Source organism: Brienomyrus brachyistius, chromosome 2, assembly GCF_023856365.1.
Source record: "Brienomyrus brachyistius isolate T26 chromosome 2, BBRACH_0.4, whole genome shotgun sequence".
Classification (NCBI taxonomy): Eukaryota; Metazoa; Chordata; class Actinopteri; order Osteoglossiformes; family Mormyridae; genus Brienomyrus; species Brienomyrus brachyistius.
This window is the reverse complement of record NC_064534.1, coordinates 37,930,688-37,953,453: the sequence shown is the minus strand read 5'-3', so window position 1 is coordinate 37,953,453 and position 22,766 is coordinate 37,930,688. Positions and strand designations below refer to the sequence as shown.

General features: G+C 44.4%; 11 non-coding genes and 3 pseudogenes across 11 annotated transcripts; 2 read left to right on the top strand and 12 right to left on the bottom strand.

Annotated features, from left to right (window-relative positions):
- Positions 1 to 825: 825 nt before the first annotated feature.
- LOC125732210 (5S ribosomal RNA) lies at positions 826 to 944 on the bottom strand (annotated as a pseudogene).
- Positions 945 to 2,051: 1,107 nt separating this feature from the next.
- On the bottom strand, positions 2,052 to 2,170 carry LOC125733527 (5S ribosomal RNA). The gene has a single exon (XR_007392870.1). It is a non-coding gene; the product is annotated as a 5S ribosomal RNA (ribosomal RNA).
- Positions 2,171 to 3,245: 1,075 nt separating this feature from the next.
- LOC125736353 (5S ribosomal RNA) lies at positions 3,246 to 3,364 on the bottom strand. The gene has a single exon (XR_007395633.1). It is a non-coding gene; the product is annotated as a 5S ribosomal RNA (ribosomal RNA).
- A 1,081-nt stretch (positions 3,365 to 4,445) lies between these two features.
- Positions 4,446 to 4,564, bottom strand: LOC125731265 (5S ribosomal RNA). The gene has a single exon (XR_007391551.1). It is a non-coding gene; the product is annotated as a 5S ribosomal RNA (ribosomal RNA).
- Positions 4,565 to 5,645: 1,081 nt separating this feature from the next.
- Positions 5,646 to 5,764, bottom strand: LOC125736125 (5S ribosomal RNA). The gene has a single exon (XR_007395408.1). It is a non-coding gene; the product is annotated as a 5S ribosomal RNA (ribosomal RNA).
- A 1,080-nt stretch (positions 5,765 to 6,844) lies between these two features.
- On the bottom strand, positions 6,845 to 6,963 carry LOC125736124 (5S ribosomal RNA). Its single transcript, XR_007395407.1, has one exon. It is a non-coding gene; the product is annotated as a 5S ribosomal RNA (ribosomal RNA).
- A 1,076-nt stretch (positions 6,964 to 8,039) lies between these two features.
- Positions 8,040 to 8,158, bottom strand: LOC125735848 (5S ribosomal RNA). The gene has a single exon (XR_007395134.1). It is a non-coding gene; the product is annotated as a 5S ribosomal RNA (ribosomal RNA).
- A 1,073-nt stretch (positions 8,159 to 9,231) lies between these two features.
- LOC125737046 (5S ribosomal RNA) lies at positions 9,232 to 9,350 on the bottom strand. The gene has a single exon (XR_007396312.1). It is a non-coding gene; the product is annotated as a 5S ribosomal RNA (ribosomal RNA).
- Positions 9,351 to 10,427: 1,077 nt separating this feature from the next.
- LOC125735901 (5S ribosomal RNA) lies at positions 10,428 to 10,546 on the bottom strand. The gene has a single exon (XR_007395186.1). It is a non-coding gene; the product is annotated as a 5S ribosomal RNA (ribosomal RNA).
- A 1,073-nt stretch (positions 10,547 to 11,619) lies between these two features.
- Positions 11,620 to 11,738, bottom strand: LOC125735075 (5S ribosomal RNA). Its single transcript, XR_007394374.1, has one exon. It is a non-coding gene; the product is annotated as a 5S ribosomal RNA (ribosomal RNA).
- Positions 11,739 to 12,816: 1,078 nt separating this feature from the next.
- LOC125734903 (5S ribosomal RNA) lies at positions 12,817 to 12,935 on the bottom strand. The gene has a single exon (XR_007394205.1). It is a non-coding gene; the product is annotated as a 5S ribosomal RNA (ribosomal RNA).
- Positions 12,936 to 14,008: 1,073 nt separating this feature from the next.
- LOC125731682 (5S ribosomal RNA) lies at positions 14,009 to 14,127 on the bottom strand (annotated as a pseudogene).
- Positions 14,128 to 15,865: 1,738 nt separating this feature from the next.
- LOC125731915 (5S ribosomal RNA) lies at positions 15,866 to 15,984 on the top strand (annotated as a pseudogene).
- A 1,077-nt stretch (positions 15,985 to 17,061) lies between these two features.
- On the top strand, positions 17,062 to 17,180 carry LOC125730088 (5S ribosomal RNA). The gene has a single exon (XR_007390465.1). It is a non-coding gene; the product is annotated as a 5S ribosomal RNA (ribosomal RNA).
- The last annotated feature ends 5,586 nt before the right edge of the window (positions 17,181 to 22,766 follow it).

Genomic DNA, 22,766 nt, shown 5'->3' with positions numbered 1-22,766 from the left:
GTTAATCGCCGCACGTCCCCCGCCGGCAAACATTACTCCTTTGCCTACCTCATGCAGGCTTCTCTTAACGACCCTCTGTTATCAACTCCGCTAACAGCCACAAAATCTCTGCCGCTCGAAGCCCACTGGTAGCTGTTGAATCACATGCTTCCCCAAAACGTTACGCTGTCAGAACACTGGGAGCTACACACGCCAACAAGTCCATACTGCAGGCTGCAGCCAGAACAATTTTCTACATTGAAACATCGACGGCCTCTTCTCTCTAAAAATTCACCAGACCGCTTCTACCACCAGCAAAGAAGTTTCCATCCCTAATTCCTCTGTGATTCCCACTAACCTAAACATTAAGCTGGCATTGAAGGGTGTGAATTACCCCGGCCAACCTGCTCTTTTAAATACAGCTTTTAGCAAGTTTTAAAAGGAGGAGAAGAGCAGATAATATGCCAATAATATCGAATATTCTGTGGCGAAGTGGTTTTTGCATAGAAAACAAAGCGGTGAGTTTAAGAGGAATTATATCAGTACTTTGTTTAAAACTGTGTGTAAAAAGCTGTCTCTTTATTATTAACAATAAGTTGTAAAACGTGAATGGGGAGTGACAGTCTTCAAGTTTGTGAGAAGATCGCGCCCTGGTGGAATAAAGGCACGAACAGCTTACAGCACCTAGAATTACCAGGCAGTATTTAGAGTAAAACGGTGTGTAAAAGCTGCCTTTATGAATGAAAGAAAAAAAAAATATATATAAAATAGTAAAATGGAAGGGGAGTGATAGATTTAAATTAATCGTGAAGTGGAGTGCCCCCTGTATAAAGTAAAAGTGAGAAAAGCTTACAGCACCTGGTATTCCAAGTACGTCTCCCATCCAAGTACTAACGAGACCCTATCTTGCTTGGCTTCCGAGATCAGACGAGATCGGGCGTGTTCAGGGTGGTACGGCCGTGAGCGAGAAAAACTACCAAAAACAGTCCTTTTGCATTACACGCCTCTATACATGCCAGTTAGTCCAAGTGGATCCTACTCCTGTTTTTTTTTTTTTTTTATCTGACTCACACTGCAGCCCCACCATCCAATCGGCAGTGCCGGAACCACACCAAACATTCACCAAACTACTCAGCCGGCAGCCTACCAAAATTATTCCATTCTTTCCGCATCCGCACACTTCCTTCTCTTTAAGTCCTTTTCACTACCGCACAGGTTAATCGCCGCACGTCCCCCGCCGGCAAACATTACTCCTTTGCCTACCGCATGCAGGCTTCTCTTAATGACCTTCTGTTATCAACTCCACTAACAGCCACAAAATCTCCGCCGCACGAAGCCCACTGGTAGCTGCTGAATCACATGCTTCCCCAAAACGTCACGCTGTCAGAACACTGGGAGCTACACACACCAACAAGTCCATACTGCAGGCTGCAGCCAGAACAATTTTCTACATTCAAACATCGACGGCCTCTTCTCTCTAAAAATTCACCAGACCGCTTCTACCATCAGCAAAGAAGTTTCCATCCCTAATTCCTCTGTGATTCCCACTAACCTAAACATTAATCTGGCATTGAAGGGTGTGAATTACCCCGGCCAACCTGCTCTTTTAAATACAGCTTTTAGTAAGTTTTAAAAGGAGGAGAAGAGCAGATAATATGCCAATAATATCGAATATTCTGTGGTGAAGTGGTTTTTGCATAGAAAACAAAGCGGTGAGTTGAAGAAGAATTATATCAGTACTTTGTTTAAAACTGTGTGTAAAAAGCTGTCTCTTTATTATTAACAATAAGTTGTAAAACGTGAATGGGGAGTGACAGTCTTCAAGTTTGTGAGAAGATCGCGCCCTGGTGGAATAAAGGCACGAACAGCTGACAGCACCTAGAATTACCAGGCAGTATTTAGAGTAAAACGGTTTCTAAAAGCTGCCTTTATGAAAGAGAGAAAAAAAAAAAATATATATATATATATATATATATATATATATATATATAAAATAGTAAAATGGAAGGGGAGTGATAGATTTAAATTAATCGTGAAGTGGAGCGCCCCCTGTATAAAGTAAAAGTGAGAAAAGCTTACAGCACCTGGTATTCCCAGGTGGTCTCCCATCCAAGTACTAACCAGACCCTACCCTGCTTAGCTTCCAAGATCAGACGAGATCGGGCGTGTTCAGGGTGGTATGGCCGTAAGCGAGAGATGCTACCAAAAACAGCCATTTTGCATTTCACGCGTCTATACATGCCAGTTAGTCCCATTGGATCCTACTCCTGTTTTTTTTTTTTTTATCTGACTCACACTGCAGCCCCACCATCCAATCGGCAGCGCCGGACCCACACCAAACATTCACCAAACTACTCAGCCGGCAGCCTACCACAATTATTCCATTCTTTCCGCATCCGCACACTTCCTTCTTTTTAACTCCTTTTCACTACCGCACAGGTTAATCGCCGCACGTTCCCCGCCGGCAAACATTACTCCTTTGCCTACTGCATGCAGGCTTCTCTTAATGACCCTCTGTTATCAACTCCGCTAACAGCCACAAAATCTCCGCCGCACGAAGCCCACTGGTAGCTGCTGAATCACATGCTTCCCCAAAACGTCGCGCTGTCAGAACACTGGGAGCTACACACACCAACAAGTCCATACTGCAGGCTGCAGCCAGAACAATTTTCTACATTCAAACATCGACGGCCTCTTCTCTCTAAAAATTCACCAGACCGCTTCTACCACCAGCAAAGAAGTTTCCATCCCTAATTCCTCTGTGATTCCCACTAACCTAAACATTAAGCTGGCATTGAAGGGTGTGAATTACCCCGGCCAATCTGTTCTTTTAAATACAGCTTTTAGCAAGTTTTGAAAGGAGAAGAGCAGAGCTTGCTATGCCAATAATATCGAGTCTTCTGTGGCGAAGTGGTTTTTGCATAGAAAACAAAGCGGTCAGTTGAAGAGGAATAATATCAGTACTTTGTTTAAAACTGTGTGTAAAAAGCTGTCTCTTTATCATTAACAATAAGTTGTAAAACGTGAATGGGGAGTGACAGTCTTCAAGTTTGTGAGAAGATCGCGCCCTGTTGGAATAAAGGCACGATCAGCTTACAGCACCTAGAATTACCAGGAAGTATTTAGAGTAAAACGGTTTCTAAAAGCTGCCTTTATGAATGAGAGAAAAAAAATATATATATATAAAATAGTAAAATGGAAGGGGAGTGATAGATTTAAATTAATCGTGAAGTGGAGCGCCCCCTGTATAAAGTAAAAGTGAGAAAAGTTTACAGCACCTGGTATTCCCAGGTGGTCTCCCATCCAAGTACTAACCAGACCCTACCCTGCTTAGCTTCCGAGATCAGATGAAATCGGGCGTGTTCATGGTGGTATGGCCGCAAGCGAGAGATGCTACCAAAAACAGCCCTTTTGCATTACACGCCTCTATACATGCCAGTTGGTCCCATTGGATCCTACTAATGTTTTTTTTTTTTTTTTATCTGACTCACACTGCAGCCCCACCATCCAATCAGCAGCGCCGGACCCACACCAAACATTCACCAAACTACTCAGCCGGCAGCCTACCACAATTATTCCATTCTTTCCGCATCCGCACACTTCCTTCTCTTTAAGTCCTTTTCACTACCGCACAGGTTAATCGCCGCACGTCCCCCGCCGGCAAACATTACTCCTTTGCCTACCTCATGCAGGCTTCTCTTAACGACCCTCTGTTATCAACTCCGCTAACAGCCACAAAATCTCTGCCGCTCGAAGCCCACTGGTAGCTGTTGAATCACATGCTTCCCCAAAACGTTACGCTGTCAGAACACTGGGAGCTACACACGCCAACAAGTCCATACTGCAGGCTGCAGCCAGAACAATTTTCTACATTGAAACATCGACGGCCTCTTCTCTCTAAAAATTCACCAGACCGCTTCTACCATCAGCAAAGAAGTTTCCATCCCTAATTCCTCTGTGATTCCCACTAACCTAAACATTAATCTGGCATTGAAGGGTGTGAATTACCCCGGCCAACCTGCTCTTTTAAATACAGCTTTTAGTAAGTTTTAAAAGGAGGAGAAGAGCAGATAATATGCCAATAATATTGAATATTCTGTGGCGAAGTGGTTTTTGCATAGAAAACAAAGTGGTGAGTTGAAGAAGAATTATATCAGTACTTTGTTTAAAACTGTGTGTAAAAAGCTGTCTCTTTATTATTAACAATAAGTTGTAAAACGTGAATGGGGAGTGACAGTCTTCAAGTTTGTGAGAAGATCGCGCCCTGGTGGAATAAAGGCACGAACAGCTGACAGCACCTAGAATTACCAGGCAGTATTTAGAGTAAAACGGTTTCTAAAAGCTGCCTTTATGAAAGAGAGAAAATATATATATATATATATATAAAATAGTAAAATGGAAGGGGAGTGATAGATTTAAATTAATCGTGAAGTGGAGCGCCCCCTGTATAAAGTAAAAGTGAGAAAAGCTTACAGCACGTGGTATTCCCAGGCAGTCTCCCATCCAAGTACTAACCAGACCCTACCCCGCTTAGCTTCCGAGATCAGACGAGATTGGGCGTGTTCAGGGTGGTATGGCCATAAGCGAGAGCTGCGAACAAAAACAGCCCTTTTGCATTACACGCGTCTATACATGCCAGTTAGTCCCATTGGATCCTACTAATGTTTTTTTTTTTTTTTTTATCTGACTCACACTGCAGCCCCACCATCCAATCAGCAGCGCCGGGACCCACACCAAACATTCACCAAACTACTCAGCCGGCAGCCTACCACAATTATTCCATTCTTTCCGCATCCGCACACTTCCTTCTCTTTAAGTCCTTTTCACTACCGCACAGGTTAATCGCCGCACGTCCCCCGCCGGCAAACATTACTCCTTTGCCTACCTCATGCAGGCTTCTCTTAACGACCCTCTGTTATCAACTCCGCTAACAGCCACAAAATCTCTGCCGCTCGAAGCCCACTGGTAGCTGTTGAATCACATGCTTCCCCAAAACGTTACGCTGTCAGAACACTGGGAGCTACACACGCCAACAAGTCCATACTGCAGGCTGCAGCCAGAACAATTTTCTACATTGAAACATCGACGGCCTCTTCTCTCTAAAAATTCACCAGACCGCTTCTACCATCAGCAAAGAAGTTTCCATCCCTAATTCCTCTGTGATTCCCACTAACCTAAACATTAATCTGGCATTGAAGGGTGTGAATTACCCCGGCCAACCTGCTCTTTTAAATACAGCTTTTAGCAAGTTTTGAAAGGAGGAGAAGAGCAGACCTTGCTATGCCAACAATATCAAGTCTTCTGTGGCGAAGTGGTTTTTGCATAGAAAACAAAGCGGTCAGTTGAAGAGGAATAATATCAGTACTTTGTTTAAAACTGTGTGTAAAAAGCTGTCTCTTTATCATTAACAATAAGTTGTAAAACGTGAATGGGGAGTGACAGTCTTCAAGTTTGTGAGAAGATCGCGCCCTGGTGGAATAAAGGCACGAACAGCTTACAGCACCTAGAATTACCAGGAAGTATTTATAGTAAAACGGTGTGTAAAAGTTGCCTTTATGAATGAGAGAAAAAAATATATATATATAAAATAGTAAAATGGAAGGGGAGTGATAGATTTAAATTAATCGTGAAGTGGAGCGCCCCCTGTATAAAGTAAAAGTGAGAAAAACTTACAGCACCTGGTATTCCCAGGAGGTCTCCCATCCAAGTACTGACCAGACCCTACCCTGCTTGGCTTCCGAGATCGGATGAGATCGGGCGTGTTCAGTGTGGTATGGCCATAAGCGAGAGACGCGACCAAAAACAGCCCTTTTGCATTACACGCCTCTATACATGCCAGTTAGTCCCATTGGATCCTACTCCTGTTTTTTTTTTTTTTTTTTTTATCTGACTCACACTGCAGCCCCACCATCCAATCGGCAGTGCCGGACCCACACCAAACATTCACCAAACTACTCAGCCGGCAGCCTACCACAATTATTCCATTCTTTCCGCATCCGCACACTTCCTTCTTTTTAACTCCTTTTCACTACCGCACAGGTTAATTGCCGCACGTCCCCCGCCGGCAAACATTACTCCTTTGCCTACTGCATGCAGGCTTCTCTTAACGACCCTCTGTTATCAACTCCGCTAACAGCCACAAAATCTCCGCCGCACGAAGCCCACTGGTAGCTGCTGAATCACATGCTTCCCCAAAACGTCGCGCTGTCAGAACACTGGGAGCTACACACACCAACAAGTCCATACTGCAGGCTGCAGCCAGAACAATTTTCTACATTCAAACATCGACGGCCTCTTCTCTCTAAAAATTCACCAGACCGCTTCTACCACCAGCAAAGAAGTTTCCATCCCTAATTCCTCTGTGATTCCCACTAACCTAAACATTAAGCTGGCATTGAAGGGTGTGAATTACCCCGGCCAATCTGTTCTTTTAAATACAGCTTTTAGCAAGTTTTGAAAGGAGAAGAGCAGAACTTGCTATGCCAATAATATCGAGTCTTCTGTGGCGAAGTGGTTTTTGCATAGAAAACAAAGCGGTCAGTTGAAGAGGAATAATATCAGTACTTTGTTTAAAACTGTGTGTAAAAAGCTGTCTCTTTATCATTAACAATAAGTTGTAAAACGTGAATGGGGAGTGACAGTCTTCAAGTTTGTGAGAAGATCGCGCCCTGGTGGAATAAAGGCACGAACAGCTTACAGCACCTAGAATTACCAGGAAGTATTTATAGTAAAACGGTGTGTAAAAGTTGCCTTTATGAATGAGAGAAAAAAATATATATATATAAAATAGTAAAATGGAAGGGGAGTGATAGATTTAAATTAATCGTGAAGTGGAGCGCCCCCTGTATAAAGTAAAAGTGAGAAAAACTTACAGCACCTGGTATTCCCAGGAGGTCTCCCATCCAAGTACTGACCAGACCCTACCCTGCTTGGCTTCCGAGATCGGATGAGATCGGGCGTGTTCAGTGTGGTATGGCCATAAGCGAGAGACGCGACCAAAAACAGCCCTTTTGCATTACACGCCTCTATACATGCCAGTTAGTCCCATTGGATCCTACTCCTGTTTTTTTTTTTTTTTTTTTTATCTGACTCACACTGCAGCCCCACCATCCAATCGGCAGTGCCGGACCCACACCAAACATTCACCAAACTACTCAGCCGGCAGCCTACCACAATTATTCCATTCTTTCCGCATCCGCACACTTCCTTCTTTTTAACTCCTTTTCACTACCGCACAGGTTAATTGCCGCACGTCCCCCGCCGGCAAACATTACTCCTTTGCCTACTGCATGCAGGCTTCTCTTAACGACCCTCTGTTATCAACTCCGCTAACAACCACAAAATCTCCGCCGCACGAAGCCCACTGGTAGCTGCTGAATCACATGCTTCCCCAAAACGTCGCGCTGTCAGAACACTGGGAGCTACACACACCAACAAGTCCATACTGCAGGCTGCAGCCAGAACAATTTTCTACATTCAAACATCGACGGCCTCTGCTCTCTAAAAATTCACCAGACCGCTTCTACCACCAGCAAAGAAGTTTCCATCCCTAATTCCTCTGTGATTCCCACTAACCTAAACATTAATCTGGCATTGAAGGGTGTGAATTACCCCGGCCAACCTGTTCTTTTAAATACAGCTTTTAGCAAGTTTTGAAAGGAGAAGAGCAGAACTTGCTATGCCAATAATATCGAGTCTTCTGTGGCGAAGTGGTTTTTGCATAGAAAACAAAGCGGTCAGTTGAACAGGAAAAATATCAGTACTTTGTTTAAAACTGTGTGTAAAAAGCTGTCTCTTTATCATTAACAATAAGTTGTAAAACGTGAATGGGGAGTGATAGTCTTCAAGTTTGTGAGAAGATCGTGCCCTGGTGGAATAAAGGCACGAACAGCTTACAGCACCTAGAATTACCAGGCAGTATTTAGAGTAAAACGTGTGTAAAAGCTGCCTTTATGAATGAGAGAAAAAAGAAATATATAAAATAGTAAAATGGAAGGGGAGTGATAGATTTAAATTAATCGTGAAGTGGAGCGCCCCCTGTATAAAGTAAAAGTGAGAAAAGCTTACAGCACCTGGTATTCCCAGGTGGCCTCCCATCCAAGTACTAACCAGACCCTACCTTGCTTAGCTTCCGAGATCAGACGAGATCAGGCGTGTTCAGGGTGGTATGGCCGTAAGCGATAGATGCTACCAAAAACATCCCTTTTGCATTACACGCATCTATACATGCCAGTTGGTCCCATTGGATCCTACTAATGTTCTTTTTTTTTTTTTTATCTGACTCACACTGCAGCCCCACCATCCAATCGGCAGCGCCGGACCCACACCAAACATTCACCAAACTACTCAGCCGGCAGCCTACCACAATTATTCCATTCTTTCCGCATCCGCACACTTCCTTCTTTTTAACTCCTTTTCACTACCGCACAGGTTAATCGCCGCACGTCCCCCGCCGGCAAACATTACTCCTTTGCCTACTGCATGCAGGCTTCTCTTAACGACCTTCTGTTATCAACTCCGCTAACAGCCACAAAATCTCCGCCGCACGAAGCCCACTGGTAGCTGCTGAATCACATGCTTCCCCAAAACGTCGCGCTGTCAGAACAATGGGAGCTACACACACCAACAAGTCCATACTGCAGGCTGCAGCCAGAACAATTTTCTACATTCAAACATCGACGGCCTCTTCTCTCTAAAAATTCACCAGACCGCTTCTACCATCAGCAAAGAAGTTTCCATCCCTAATTCCTCTGTGATTCCCACTAACCTAAACATTAATCTGGCATTGAAGGGTGTGAATTACCCCGGCCAACCTGTTCTTTTAAATACAGCTTTTAGCAAGTTTTGAAAGGAGAAGAGCAGAACTTGCTATGCCAATAATATCGAGTCTTCTGTGGCGAAGTGGTTTTTGCATAGAAAACAAAGCGGTCAGTTGAACAGGAAAAATACCAGTACTTTGTTTAAAACTGTGTGTAAAAAGCTGTCTCTTTATCATTAACAATAAGTTGTAAAACGTGAATGGGGAGTGATAGTCTTCAAGTTTGTGAGAAGATCGTGCCCTGGTGGAATAAAGGCACGAACAGCTTACAGCACCTAGAATTACCAGGCAGTATTTAGAGTAAAACGTGTGTAAAAGCTGCCTTTATGAATGAGAGAAAAAAGAAATATATAAAATAGTAAAATGGAAGGGGAGTGATAGATTTAAATTAATCGTGAAGTGGAGCGCCCCCTGTATAAAGTAAAAGTGAGAAAAGCTTACAGCACCTGGTATTCCCAGGTGGCCTCCCATCCAAGTACTAACCAGACCCTACCTTGGTTAGCTTCCGAGATCAGACGAGATCAGGCGTGTTCAGGGTGGTATGGCCGTAAGCGATAGATGCTACCAAAAACATCCCTTTTGCATTACACGCATCTATACATGCCAGTTGGTCCCATTGGATCCTACTAATGTTCTTTTTTTTTTTTTTATCTGACTCACACTGCAGCCCCACCATCCAATCGGCAGTGCCGGACCCACACCAAACATTCACCAAACTACTCAGCCGGCAGCCTACCACAATTATTCCATTCTTTCCGCATCCGCACACTTCCTTCTTTTTAACTCCTTTTCACTACCGCACAGGTTAATTGCCGCACGTCCCCCGCCGGCAAACATTACTCCTTTGCCTACTGCATGCAGGCTTCTCTTAACGACCCTCTGTTATCAACTCCGCTAACAGCCACAAAATCTCCGCCGCACGAAGCCCACTGGTAGCTGCTGAATCACATGCTTCCCCAAAACGTCGCGCTGTCAGAACACTGGGAGCTACACACACCAACAAGTCCATACTGCAGGCTGCAGCCAGAACAATTTTCTACATTCAAACATCGACGGCCTCTTCTCTCTAAAAATTCACCAGACCGCTTCTACCACCAGCAAAGAAGTTTCCATCCCTAATTCCTCTGTGATTCCCACTAACCTAAACATTAAGCTGGCATTGAAAGGTGTGAATTACCCCGGCCAATCTGTTCTTTTAAATACAGCTTTTAGCAAGTTTTGAAAGGAGAAGAGCAGAGCTTGCTATGCCAATAATATCGAGTCTTCTGTGGCGAAGTGGTTTTTGCATAGAAAACAAAGCGGTGAGTTTAAGAGGAATTATATCAGTACTTTGTTTAAAACTGTGTGTGAAAAGCTGTCTCTTTATTATTAACAATAAGTTGTAAAACGTGAATGTGGAGTGACAGTCTTCAAGTTTGTCAGAAGATCGCGCCCTGGTGGAATAAAGGCACGAACAGCTTACAGCACCTAGAATTACCAGGCAGTATTTAGAGTAAAACGGTGTGTAAAGGCTGCCTTCATGAATGAGAGAAAGAAAAATATATATATAAAATAGTAAAATGGAAGGGGAGTGATAGATTTAAATTAATCGTGAAGTGGAGCGCCCCTTGTATAAAGTAAAAGTGAGAATAGCTTACAGCACCTGGTATTCCCAGGCAGTCTCCCATCCAAGTACTAACCAGACCCTACCCCACTTAGCTTCCGAGATCAGACGAGATCGGGCGTGTTCAGGGTGGTATGGCCATAAGCGAGAGACACTACCAAAAACAGCCCTTTTGCATTACACGCCTCTATACATGCCAGTTAGTCCCATTGGATCCTACTCCTGTTTTTTTTTTTTTTTATCTGACTCACACTGCAGCACCACCATCCAATCGGCAGCGCCGCACCCACACCAAACATTCACCAAACTACTCAGCCGGCAGCCTACCACAATTATTCCATTCTTTCTGCATCCGCACACTTCCTTCTCTTTAAGTCCTTTTCACTACCGCACAGGTTAATCGCCGCACGTCCCCCACCGGCAAACATTACTCCTTTGCCTACCGCATGCAGGCTTCTCTTAATGACCTTCTGTTATCAACTCCGCTAACAGCCACAAAATCTCCGCCGCACGACGCCCACTGGTAGCTGCTGAATCACATGCTTCCCCAAAACGTCGCGCTGTCAGAACACTGGGAGCTACAAACACCAACAAGTCCATACTGCAGGCTGCAGCCAGAACAATTTTCTACATTCAAACATCGACGGCCTCTTCTCTCTAAAAATTCACCAGACCGCTTCTACCACCAGCAAAGAAGTTTCCATCCCTAATTCCTCTGTGATTCCCACTAACCTAAACATTAAGCTGGCATTGAAGGGTGTGAATTACCCCGGCCAATCTGTTCTTTTAAATACAGCTTTTAGCAAGTTTTGAAAGGAGAAGAGCAAATAATATGCCAATAATATCGAATATTCTGTGGCGAAGTGGTTTTTGCATAGAAAACAAAGCGGTGAGTTTAAGAGGAATTATATCAGTACTTTGTTTAAAACTGTGTGTAAAAAGCTGTCTCTTTATTATAAACAATAAGTTGTAAAACGTGAATGTGGAGTGACAGTCTTGAAGTTTGTCAGAAGATCGCGCCCTGGTGGAATAAAGGCACGAACAGCTTACAGCACCTAGAATTACCAGGCAGTATTTAGAGTAAAACGGTTTCCAAAAGCTGCCTTTATGAAAGAGAGAGAAAACAAATATATATATAAAATAGTAAAATGGAAGGGAAGTGATAGATTTAAATTAATCGTGAAGTGGAGCGCCCCCTGTATAAAGTAAAAGTGAGAAAAGCTTACAGCACCGGGTATTCCCAGGAGGTCTCCCATCCAAGTACTAACCAGACCCTACCCTGCTTGGCTTCCGAGATCGGACGAGATCGGGCGTGTTCAGGGTGGTATGGCCAAAAGCAAGAGACGCTACCAAAAACAGCCCTTTTGCATTACACGCCTCTATACATGCCAGTTAGTCCCATTGGATCCTACTCCTGTTTTTTTTTTTATCTGACTCACACTGCAGCCCCAACATCTAATCGGCAGCGCCGGACCCACACCAAACATTCACCAAACTACTCAGCCGGCAGCCTACCACAATTATTCCATTCTTTCCGCATCCGCACACTTCCTTCTCTTTAACTCCTTTTCACTACCGCACAGGTTAATCGCCGCACGTCCCCCGCCAGCAAACATTACTCCTTTGCCTACCGCATGCAGGCTTCTCTTAACGACCCTCTGTCATCAACTCCGCTAACAGCCACAAAATCTCCGCCGCACGAAGCCCACTGGTAGCTGTTGAATCACATGCTTCCACAAAACGTCGCGCTGTCAGAACACTGGGAGCTACACACACCAACAAGTCCATACTGCAGGCTGCAGCCAGAACAATTTTCTACATTCAAACATCGACGGCCTCTTCTCTCTAAAAATTCACCAGACCGCTTCTACCACCAGCAAAGAAGTTTCCATCCCTAATTCCTCTGTGATTCCCACTAACCTAAACATTAATCTGGCATTGAAGGATGTGAATTACCCCGGCCAACCTGCTCTTTTAAATACAGCTTTTAGCGAGTTTTGAAAGGAGGAGAAGAGCAGACCTTGCTATGCCAATAATATCGAGTCTTCTGTGGTGAAGTGGTTTTTGCATAGAAAACAAAGCGGTGAGTTGAAGAGGAATTATATCAGTACTTTGTTTAAAACTGTGTGTAAAAAGCTGTCTCTTTATCATTAACAATAAGTTGTAAAACGTGAATGGGGAGTGACAGTCTTCAAGTTTGTGAGAAGATCGCGCCCTGGTGGAATAAAGGCACGAACAGCTTACAGCACCTAGAATTACCAGGCAGTATTTAGAGTAAAACGGTGTGTAAAAGCTGCCTTTATGAATGAGAGAAAAAAAAAAATATATATATATAAAATAGTAAAATAGAAGGGGAGTGATAGATTTAAATTAATCGTGAAGTGGAGCGCCCCCTGTATAAAGTAAAAGTGAGAAAAGCTTACTGCACCTGGTATTCCCAGGTGGTCTCCCATCCAAGTACTAACCAGACCCTACCCTGCTTGGCTTCCGAGATCAGACGAGATCGGGCGTGTTCAGGGTGGTATGGCCGTAAGCGAGAGATGCTACCAAAAACAGCCCTTTTGCATTACACGCCTCTATACATGCCAGTTGGTCCCATTGGATCCTACTAATGTTTTTTTTTTTTTTTTATCTGACTCACACTGCAGCCCCACCATCCAATCGGCAGCGCCGGACCCACACCAAACATTCACCAAACTACTCAGCCGGCAGCCTACCACAATTATTCCATTCTTTCCGCATCCGCACACTTCCTTCTCTTTAACTCCTTTTCACTACCGCACAGGTTAATCGCTGCACGTCCCCCGCCGGCAAACATTAGTCCTTTGCCTACCGCATGCAGGCTTCTCTTAATGACCTCCTGTTATCAACTCCGCTAACAGCCACAAAATCTCCGCCGCACGAAGCCCACTGGTAGCTGCTGAATCACATGCTTCCCCAAAACATTGCGCTGTCAGAACACTGGGAGCTACACACACCAACAAGTCCATACTGCAGGCTGCAGCCAGAACAATTTTCTACATTCAAACATCGACGTCCTCTTCTCTCTAAAAATTCACCAGACCGCTTCTACCACCAGCAAAGAAGTTTCCATCCCTAATTCCTCTGTGATTCCCACTAACCTAAACATTAAGTTGGCATTGAAGGGTGTGAATTACCCAGGCCAAACTGCTCTTTTAAATACAGCTTTTAGGAAGTTTTGAAAGGAGGAGAAGAGCAGATAATATGCCAATAATATCGAGTCTTCTGTGGTGAAGTGGTTTTTGCATAGAAAACAAAGCGGTGAGTTTAAGAGGAATAATATCAGTACTTTGTTTAAAACTGTGTGTAAAAAGCTGTCTCTTTATTATTAACAATAAGTTGTAAAAAGTGAATGGGGAGTGACAGTCTTCAAGTTTGTGATAAGATCGCTCCCTGGTGGAATAAAGGCACAAACAGCTTACAGCACCTAGCATTACCAGGCAGTATTTAGAGTAAAACGGTGTGTAAAAGCTGCCTTTATGAATGAGAGAAAAAAGAAATATATAAAATAGTAAAATGGAAGGGGAGTGATAGATTTAAATTAATCGTGAAGTGGAGCGCCCCCTGTATAAAGTAAAAGTGAGAAAAGCTTACAGCACCTGGTATTCCCAGGCGGTCTCCCATTCAAGTACTGAACAGACACTAGCCTGCTTAGCTTCCGAGATCAGACAGGATCGGGCGTGTTCAGGGTGGTATGGCCGTAAACGATAGCCGCTAACAAAAACAGCCCTTTTGCATTACACGCCTCTATACATGCCAGTTAGTCCCATTGGATCCTACTCCTGTTTTTTTTTGTTCTGGCTGCAGCCTGCAGTATGGACTTGTTGGCGTGTGTAGCTCCCAGTGTTCTGACAGCGTGACGTTTTGGGGAAGCATGTGATTCAACAGCAACCAGTGGGCTTCGTACGGCAGAGATTTTGTGGCTGTTAGCGGAGTTGATAACAGAGGGTCTTTAAGAGAAGCCTGCATGCGGTAGGCGAATGAGTAATGTTTGCCGGCGGGGGACGTGCGGCGATTAACCTGTGCGGTAGTGAAAAGGACTTAAAGAGAAGGAAGTGTGCGGATGCGGAAAGAATGGAATAATTGTGGTAGGCTGCCGGCTGAGTAGTTTGGTGAATGTTTGGTGTGGGTCCGGCGCTGCCGATTGGATGGTGGGGCTGCAGTGTGAGTCAGATAAAAAAAAAAAAAACCAGGAGTAGGATCCAATGGGACTAACTGGCATGTATAGACGCGTGTAATGCAAAAGGGCTGTTTTTGGTAGTATCTCTCGCTTACGGCCATACCACCCTGATCTCGGAAGATAAGCAGGTTAGGGTCTGGTTAGTACTTGGATGGGAGACCACCTGGGAATACCACGTGCTGTAAGCTTTTCACACTTTTACATTATACAGGGGGCGCTCCACTTCACGATTAATTTAAATCTATCACTCCCCTTCCATTTTAATATTTTATATATATATTTTTTTTCTCTCATTCATAAAGGCAGCTTTTAGAAACCGTTTTACTCTAAATACTGCCTGGTAATTCTAGGTGCTGTAAGCTGTTCGTGCCTTTATTCCACCTGGGCGCGATCTTCTCACAAACTTGAAGACTGTCACTCCCCATTCACGTTTTACAACTTATTGTTAATAATAAAGAGACAGCTTTTTACACAAAGTTTTAAACTAAGTACTGATATTATTCCTCTTCAACTCACCGCTTTGTTTTCTATGCAAAAACCACTTCGCCACAGAAGACTCGATATTATTGGCATAGCAAGGTCTGCTCTTCTCCTCCCTTCAAAACTTGCTAAAAGCTGTATTTAAAAGAGCAGGTTGGCCGGGGTAATTCACACCCTTCAATGCCAGATTAATGTTTAGGTTAGTGGGAATCACAGAGGAATTAGGGATGGAAACTTCTTTGCTGGTGGTAGAAGCGGTCTGGTGAATTTTTAGAGAGAAGAGGCCGTCGATGTTTGTATGTAGAAAATTGTTCTGGCTGCAGCCTGCAGTATGGACTTGTTGGTGTGTGTAGCTCCCAGTGTTCTGACAGCGCGACGTTTTGGGGAAGCATGTGATTTAGCAGCTACCAGTGGGCTTCGTGCGGCGGAGATTTTGTGGCTGTTAGCGGAGTTGATAACAGAAGGTCATTAAGAGAAGCCTGCATGCGGTAGGCAAAGGAGTAATGTTTGCCGGCGGGGGACGTGCGGCGATTAACCTGTGCGGTAGTGAAAAGGAGTTAAACAGAAGGAAGTGTGCGGATGCGGAAAGAATGGAATAATTGTGGTAGGCTGCCGGCTGAGTAGTTTGGTGAATGTTTGGTGTGGGTCCGGCGCTGCCGATTGGATGGTGGGGCTGCAGTGTGAGTCAGATAGAAAAAAAAAAAACAGGAGTAGGATCCAATGGGACTAACTGGCATGTATAGAGGCGTGTAATGCAAAAGGGCTGTTTCTGGTAGCATTTCTCCCTTACAGCCATACCACCCTGAACACACCCTATCTTGTTTGATCTTGGAAGCTAAGCAAGGTAGGGTCTGGTTAGTACTTGGATGGGAGATCTCCTGGGAATACCAGGTGCTGCAAGCTTTTCTCACTTTTACTTTATACAGGGGGCGCTCCACTTCACGATTAGTTTAAATCTATCACTCCCCTTCCATTTTACTATTGTTTATATATATTTTTTTTCTCTCATTCATAAAGGCAGCTTTTAGAAACCGTTTTACTCTAAATACTGCCTGGTAATTCTAGCTGCTGTAAGCTGTTCGTGCCTTTATTCCACCAGGGCGCGATCTTCTCACAAACTTGAAGACTATCACTCCCCATTCACGTTTTACATCTTATTGTTAATAATAAAGAGACAGCTTTTTACACACAGTTTTAAACAAAGTACTGATATAATTCCTCTTCAACTCACCGCTTTGTTTTCTATGCAAAAACCACTTCACCACAGAAGACTCGATATTATTGGCATAGCAAGGTCTGCTCTTCTCCTCCTTTCAAAACTCGCTAAAAGCTGTATTTAAAAGAGCAGGTTGGCCGGGGTAATTCACACCCTTCAATGCCAACTTAATGTTTAGGTTAGTGGGAATCACAGAGGAATTAGGGATGGAAACTTCTTTGCTTGTGGTAGAAGTGGTCTGGTTAATTTTTAGAGAGAAGAGGCCGTCGATGTTTGAATGTAGAAAATTGTTCTGGCTGCAGCCTGCAGTATGGACTTGTTGGTGTGTGTAGCTCCCAGTGTTCTGACAGCGCGACGTTTTGGGGAAGCATGTGATTCAGCAGCTACCAGTGGGCTTCGTGCGACGGAGATTTTGTGGCTGTTAGCGGAGTTGATAACAGAGGGTCGTTAAGAGAAGCCTGCATGCGGTAGGCAAAGGAGTAATGTTTGCCGGCGGGGGACGTGCGGCGATTAACCTGTGCGGTAGTGAAAAGGACTTAAAGAGAAGGAAGTGTGCGGATGCGGAAAGAATGGAATAATTGTGGTAGGCTGCCGGCTGAGTAGTTTGGTGAATGTTTGGTGTGGGTGCGGCGCTGCCGATTGGATGGTGGTGCTGCAGTGTGAGTCAGATAAAAAAAAAAAAAAACAGGAGTAGGATCCAATGGGACTAACTGGCATGTATAGAGGCGTGTAATGCAAAAGGTCTGTTTTTGGTAGCATCTCTCGCTTACAGCCCTACCACCCTGAACACGCCCGATCTCGTCTGATCTCGGAAGCTAAGCAGGGTTGAGTTTGGTTAGTATTTGGATGGGAGACCACCTGGGAATACCAGGTGCTGTAAGCTTTTCTCACTTTTTCTTCATACAGGGGCGCTCCACTTCACGATTAGTTTAAATCTATCACTCCCCTTCCATTTTACTATTTTATATATATATATTTTTTTCTCTCATTCATAAAGGCAGCTTTTACACACCGTTTTACTCTAAATACTGCCTGGTAATTCTAGCTGCTGTAAGCTGTTCGTACCTTTATTCCACCAGGACGTGATCTTCTCACAAACTTGAAGACTGTCAATCCCCATTCACGTTTTACAACTTATTGTTAATGATAAAGAGACAGCTTTTTACACACAGTTTTAAACAAAGTACTGATATAATTCCTCTTCAACTCACCGCTTTGTTTTCTATGCAAAAACCACTTCACCACAGAAGACTCGATATTATTGGCATAGCAAGGTCTGCTCTTCTCCTCCTTTCAAAACTCGCTAAAAGCTGTATTTAAAAGAGCAGGTTGGCCGGGGTAATTCACATCCTTCAATGCCAGATTAATGTTTAGGTTGGTGGGAATCACAGAGGAATTAGGGATGGAAACTTCTTTGCTGGTGGTAGAAGCGGTCTGGTGAATTTTTAGAGAGAAGAGGCCGTCGATGTTTGAATGTAGAAAATTGTTCTGGCTGCAGCCTGCAGTATGTACTTGTTGGCGTGTGTAGCTCCCAGTGTTCTGACAGCGCGACGTTTTGGGGAAGCATGTGATTCAACAGCTACCAGTGGGCTTCGTGCGGCGGAGATTTTGTGGCTGTTAGCGGAGTTGATGACAGAGGGTCGTTAAGAGAAGCCTGCATGCGGTAGGCAAAGGAGTAATGTTTGCTGGCGGGGGACGTGCGGCGATTAACCTGTGCGGTATTGAAAAGGAGTTAAAGAGAAGGAAGTGTGCGGATGCGGAAAGAATGGAATAATTGTGGTAGGCTAATAATAAAGAGACAGCTTGTTACACACAGTTTTAAACAAAGTACTGATATAATTCCTCTTCAACTCACCGCTTTGTTTTCTGTGCAAAAACCACTTCACCACAAAAGACTCGATATGGCATAGCAAGGTCTGCTCTTCTCCTCCTTTCAAAACTTGCTAAAAGCTGTATTTAAAAGAGCAGGTTGGCCGGGGTAATTCACAATATATTGTTAGGTGGTACATTGGGCGGAGCTTAATTCTCCGCTTCTGACATCATAAGAGGAAGTAGCGTATCCTTGATTCTGATTGGTCGAGAGTTTATGCCCATATATGGTATCAATACATGCTTATGCCACGTGGTGCCGATAGGGGGGGTTTGGGAGATTAAACTTTAATAGAATAAAAATACATTACATGTATTTCATCAATGTGGTTTTTTAATTACGTTTTTAAGGAATAATAAAACATAGAGCAGGATAATGGCAAGCTAGCGCATACACGTTCAGCGGGGGCGTCCGTCCGGCCCTGTGTTGTTAGTAAGCACCGCGGCGTATTTTAAAAGAAAGCACCCAAATGTTTTAAAAGAAGAAAGCACCAAATGTGTTAAAGAAGAAAACCCTAAGGGTTATTTTAAAAGAAAAAGCAGGGTGAATTTAAACAAACATGCCCGAAAGAAGCAGCAGAAGAGCAAATTTAAACAAGCGAAACCAACAAACATACACCCCGCCATTTTAAAAGAAGAGTACACTCATTACATTTAACCAACACGAAAGACTTTAGTTATATTTACCAGGTTGAAGAAAGCATGCAAGCGGCAAACTTTTAGAAGAAATAGGACGAAACGATCCCGGAGCTCCGACACATGCGACTTGTCTGTTTGAACAACGCGGGGCGGAATGGCCGATCGCTAGTCCGGCGCTTGGCGCATGCGCACCCACGCCGCCTCCCCTTTCAAAATGGCGACGCCGGCGGAGCGCCTGTTTTAGCAAATAAAACCCCTATAACCGTAATGTTTTTAGGGAATTAAGCACTTTTCTGCCAATGTGAATAATAAAGTAAAGCGGTCTGAGCATTTTCGATAGCAATAATCAAGGAATAACGCGGTTAATTCTTGTTTAAGCGAGCGCATGCGCGTAGATCCACGCTGCATTTCCTTTATTGAGCCAGCTCGTTGCGTCAAGCAACTGTCAAATGGCGAGCAATTGTCAAATTGTCTCATACAGACAGTGCCAGCCATGAGTTTGATGACACCAGCGACGCTCCATAACCGTGACTTAGTGCCGCTAAACCCAACATGGGCACCCCGCAAGCCGTGGAGACAGCGCAAGCATGGGGCTCTGTGCAGCATATTCTCGTATAAAGAATGTATCTGTATAAAACTCGAGAAAAAGTTTGAACAAAGTGAGATCGACGGGGGGATCATTAGCCCCTCCCCATTTGTGGCAGTAGCAACCAATAAGATGAGAGAAGGCTGTACTTAACCATGGTGAAAAATGTATTAATACCCATCGCTCCTGTGAGCCAGCACTCAAAGACAACGAGACACAACTCCCCAGCTTGCAATGGCGTGCAAACAGACAACTTCGACTATCCTGCCATCTCCTGAAACGATCACGCTGCCACTGATAGAAGAGAATACTTTTGGACTGCTGCTGAACAACGCTGAAACCTGCCCTCGGCGGCCACCGATACCGCAATCGACTTTTGGGCTGCGACTTGACAACTCACCAGAGCCTTTTGACCTTCAGCAGGCCGCATCATGGGGGCCGTATGGCGACCCGTGCCTTTCATCGGCACCCCCTTCGAGCCCAACATGGGCGCAATGGCCGTCATCGATGGTTGAGGCTGCAGCGGCGACCCCTCATGTATTCTTGGGAACACCACGGTCCCCGTCACCGACGATCGACGAACTCTGCGAGCGTTTTGCTGCGCTGTCATTGTCTGAAGATGTTGTGGATGGGAGCATCACTGACTCGGCCATGAAAATTATCAAAGGGGCACTTGCCTGCATTCTGGATCATGTGATCGAGGAGGACTTGAAGGAGGACTGTGTAGGTTGCTCTGTGATGCATCCTAGCCAGCGTCGGCACACGTGCCTGTACGACCCCGAGCCATTTTACTTCTTTCACAATTTTGAAAAGTTGGTCAAAAAGCTGTATAGACCATGGTTTAAACACATCATCACGAAAGCGGTGTCGGTGTTCAATCCCCACCCCTCACCAGTGAAAGTACAGGGCGCTGTTGAGGCTGTCATGTGTGATCTTAAAGATGAAATAAACGTGCGGGAGAAATTGCGCGAGTTGAAACGTGAAGTTGAAGGGGCAGATTACGAGGGGGCTATAGATGACGCATATAATGAATTCTGTATTTTGCACGCATACAAACAACCCCAGGCTGATGTGTAAACGCTGAACTATGTGATCAAAATGTTTCTGACAATTTTTGCATGCGTTCTAAATAAAATGAGTTGACTCAAAAACACTTTGTCATTATTGCTAGAGGTCCACGATGGATGACAAGCGCTTGAAACGTGTCTATTATACACCATCAAACCCTGGGTCTTTTGGAGGTCCCGATAGATTATACAGATCTCTGATAGATGAAGAAGAAGGTGCGTGTAATATAAATAAGAAACAAGTTGGTACATGGCTATCTGGTGAAGATGCGTACACATTACATAAACCGATCAGGTTTAACTTTAAAAGGAACAGAGTCTTTGTGACTAATATCGATTCTCAATGGCAAGCTGACTTGGTGGACATGTCGGCTTACGTGGAACAGAATGACGATTTTAAATACATGTTAACATGTATAGACATTCTATCAAAATACGCATGGGTTCGATGTCTTAAAAGCAAGACGGGTGCAGAGGTAAAGAAAGTGTTTGAAAACATTCTCTCTGAAGGCAGGACCCCTAAAAAGCTGCAAAAAGCCCTAAAAAACGCGTCGTTTCATAAGCTTACCGAGAAACATGGAATAATACATTTCGCCACTGGTAACGATGTCAAAGCATCTGTAGTGGAAAGGTTTAACCGAACATTAAAGACACGAATGTGGCGTTATTTTACAGCTTATAATACAAGAAGGTATGTGGACATTGTACAAGACCTAGCAAGAGCGTACAATAACACCCACCACAGCACCATTAAAATGAAACCGGTTGAGGTAAATGCACAGAATGCGGCCCATGTCTTCAACAACATTTATGGTTTGATGCCGAGTACATCTAAAAAGCACCGCTATAAGTTTAAAATTGGAGATGTGGTCAGGGTGTCTAAAGCACGGGGAAAATCCACCAAAGGATACGAGCAAACTTTTACGGACGAGTACTTTACCGTCGCCGAACATCTACCTAGAGCACCGCCGGTGTATAGGTTAAAAGATTATGATGGCGAAATCATAGAGGGGACATTTTACGCCGAAGAGCTACAAAAGATCAGACTAGACAAAGACAAAAACTTCAAAGTTGAGAAAATCGTTGCGGAAAAAACGCAGCGTGGTAAAAAAATGTTTTTAGTGAAATGGCAGGGATGGCCAGACAAATTTAACAGCTGGGTTCCTGCTAAACAAGTAGTTGACATATAAGTGCGACGGGGCGTGTTTGTAGTGTTCAGTTCCACCAAAAGCGGCCATGGAGGAAAGCGGCTTTTATGTCACGCTCCCAAGCAATGCGTCTATGGATGTTTTCCCACACAATACCATATAGAGCTACACTACAAAACTAGCCAAGCCGATTGAACTGAATGGTAAATGGGAAGTAGGCCTAGCTGAAATCCATTACCCGCGTACATGGGATACGCTGGTAGAAGAAGAAGACACCTTATTTTACGTGACAGGATGGATGTCGATACCGTCGACCCTACAGTACAAGCTAAAGGCGGGGTATTACCGAGATATTGAAAAACTAATCAGTGAGACGAATGCGGTTCTAGGAGTGTCAAAACTAAAATTTGACTATAGCGTGATAAAAAACAAAGTGTATATGATCGGACCACCGCACGTTGCCTTTAAAGCGAAAGGTAACCTTGCACGGATGCTGGGGTTTGTGCCTGATGTATTTCAGAAGATTGGTGATAGACCAGCGGCACCGTACCCCGCCGACATAAGCGCCGGTTTTTACACGATTTACGTGTATTCAGACATTGTCGAGCATCAAAGAGTGGGTGACAGCCACGTGCCTCTTTTACGGAGCGTACATATAGCGGGGGAACACAACTCGATGGTCACAATATCTTACGACAGGATTCATTACGTGTCGCTCTGCAAGAATCACATTGATAACATTGTCATCGAGTTAAAGTCTGACCAGAACAAGGCGATACCCTTCCGATACGGGAAAACGCTCGTAAAACTGCATTTCAGACCGGTTAAGCAGTACTACCCCCAATAATGTACAGCGCCGACGGCTTTTCAGATCCACATAGATATGTGGAATACTACAGAAACAAAGCGGGTAACGGGCTACCCGGATACAATGGAGCCCCCGTTATGTACGGTGGGGGTCTGGGAGGGCTTTTTCGAGGACTCCTCAGAATGGCTGTGCCATTTCTGAAAAGGACTTTCAATATGGCGAAACCACATTTAAAATCGGCCGCCCAAAATATCGTTAAAGACGTAGTAACAGGAGCCATGACGGGTCAATTGACAGCACAGCCGCAAGAGGGCTCGGGGCTCATGGTCCTTGCTCGCGGCAAGCGTCATAG